The sequence below is a fragment of the Triticum dicoccoides genome, chromosome 3B (assembly GCF_002162155.2).
Source record: "Triticum dicoccoides isolate Atlit2015 ecotype Zavitan chromosome 3B, WEW_v2.0, whole genome shotgun sequence".
Taxonomy (NCBI): Eukaryota; Viridiplantae; Streptophyta; class Magnoliopsida; order Poales; family Poaceae; genus Triticum; species Triticum dicoccoides.
Genome location: NC_041385.1, coordinates 12512351 through 12514713, shown reverse-complemented (window position 1 = coordinate 12514713; position 2363 = coordinate 12512351). Strand labels below are relative to the sequence as shown.

The 2363-nt window shown below is 47.4% G+C and overlaps 1 long non-coding RNA gene across 1 annotated transcript; it reads right to left on the bottom strand.

The window, feature by feature from the left end:
- Positions 1-253: 253 nt before the first annotated feature.
- Positions 254-706, bottom strand: LOC119274373. Its single transcript, XR_005135131.1, has 2 exons — positions 502-706; positions 254-426 (listed from the first exon to the last, which is right to left on the bottom strand). It is a non-coding gene; the product is annotated as an uncharacterized LOC119274373 (long non-coding RNA).
- Positions 707-2363: the final 1657 nt, after the last annotated feature.

Below are 2363 nucleotides of genomic sequence, written 5' to 3'. Positions count from 1 at the left end.
CATGCATATGGAAGGGGGGGAATACTTGTGTTCAGGTGGGGGTACGATGAAACTAAATCTCTATGGAAAGGCAAATGGACTAGCAATGAGACATTTTGTATCTAGTTCCCAGCTCTCTTCTCAGGCACTCAGACCCAACATATCTCTTGTAAATTGCTACCGCGGAGGATCGTGGCTAGTGCCCACTAGACCCAATAACATGGAAGGCATTGTTGTTACCTTTTAATGAAAAAACAGGTATGAGGCAGAGGAATAACTAATTCGGCAATGACACGGTACAGAGAAATGTTAACATGGAAGGCATTTCTTATGGCAGTAAAATTCATGCAATTCTTTGTCGGCCAGTGAGTTGAATAGAACTGTGCATTTCTGCTCAGTGCACTTGATGGTAGCCTTACGATGCTGGAGTTTGCAGTGAGACTTCATCTAAAAAGGAAACCACAAGAATTAGTAAACATACAATGGTTGGGGGGTCAACTACTATTGAATCAGGACACTTACATTAGTTTCATCAATGTACATGGGAGTGTTTCTGGGGTTGTCTTCCTGGCAGACATGACAGGGTAGCATCCCATCGGGTCTCCAGTAGAGCGCTATGCAGTACCTCTTGAAGAAGACAACTTCTGGGTCGGTCTCTGGGCGAAGCTTCTCTGCAGATGCAACCTGTTCTAGGAACATGTTGATCGCTTCTTGTCGCGTCTTAGCCATTAACCTTCAGAAAACAAGTTCATTACTTTCAGCACGGTATTGCACAGCTAAAGAGACTAGAATATATATATATATATATATATATATATATATATATATATAACAGGCATATCACGATTTTTCAGTGTTTTCGCTGTACAGAAATGATAAAAGAATCTGCACTTCAGTGTTCTCGTCCCCAGGACGCAACGAGACCGTCCCGGTGTCGCGGTCGGACGGTCTCGTTGCGTCCCGTCCCCGTAACGGTATAATATCACATAGTTCTCTGCTGGGCTTCCCCAGATGGTCCAGAACCCATCAAATTCTTCAAAGGATCCAAATGATCGTAGCATATGGGACCTAATCTGGAAAACCAAAGTCCCTGGGAAGATAAGAATCTTTGGATGGAGGGTGGCCACGAACACCCTAGCAACAAAGGAAAACAAGTGGAAAAGAACTCTTGAGGACGAGTACCATGCAGTGATCATGTGCACAAAGAGTAGGGGCCTAAGATCAGCCATGAGAGGATCCTGGAATCTGCCGCCAGAACAAAAATTCAGGCACACAGGTGATGATTAGCTACAAGTGCTCCTGGACTCTGCAAATGAGGACATGCGAGCAAAAATCATGCTGCCTATCTGGCGCTGTTGGTTTCTCCGGGAAGATTGTGTGCGCAAGGACGGCAAGGAAACAATCGGTCGGTCTGTTCTTTTCCTAAAACAGTATGAGGAGGAGCTGAAAAATGCAGAAACTTCAGTTGAGTGGATGGGAGGGAAGAACACCTGCATCAGGGAGGTGACCACACCGGGATTGCCACCTGCCAAAGACATAAAGTGGAGCCCTCCAATGCATGAAACTGTCAAACTCAACACTGATGCGGCTTATTTGGCTGAAACAGGTGAAAGCTCCGCTGGTGCTGGTTGCCCGTGACTCTAGGGGCTGTGTACTCCTCTCCGCTGGTGCTGGTGCTGTAGCGTGGAAGAGGCCGAGGCTAGAGCCGTCCTTGTCGGCATCCAGGAGCTGGCCAAGATTCAAATGCCAATGTAATCATCGAGGCGGACAGCCTATTCACTGTCAAGGAACTGTCGATGCAGACCCCCACGCGCTGCCCCTGCTACGGCACCATGATGGATATCCGTCAGGCTATGTGTTCCTTCTCGGAGAGCTCTGTCAGGTACGCGGAGAGAAGCAGAAACTCCCTGGCACACAATCTGGCTGCACTGACTAGGAGTGTAGGAGATATTCGGTTGACTGCAGATGTTCCGACTAGTTTACGATCCCTACTGATATCTGAATATCCTAGTCCTTCTGAGTAGACTTGTCTACTTCAGATCTCAAAAAAATAAAAAAAATAAAAATATCACATATTTCTGATGCACGACATGCCACTCTAATATGATCATACAGCCCATCATAAGAACATAGGAACCTGGCCACACAACCTACTCCCCAAATCAAGCAACCCCAGCACACCTAGCCAAAATCGAGGGGACGAACCCAATCAGGATTCAGGAAGCCGATAGGTACGGCGACGCGGGGCGGGGCGGGGGCGGCCTCCGAGGGCGACGGAAATCCAAACCAAAATCGAAACCCTAAGACCAATGCCGACCCCGAACTTCAATTCGCAAAACTCGTCAGAAAATTCAGACGCAAACTTCCATCGATTCGAGGGGGAA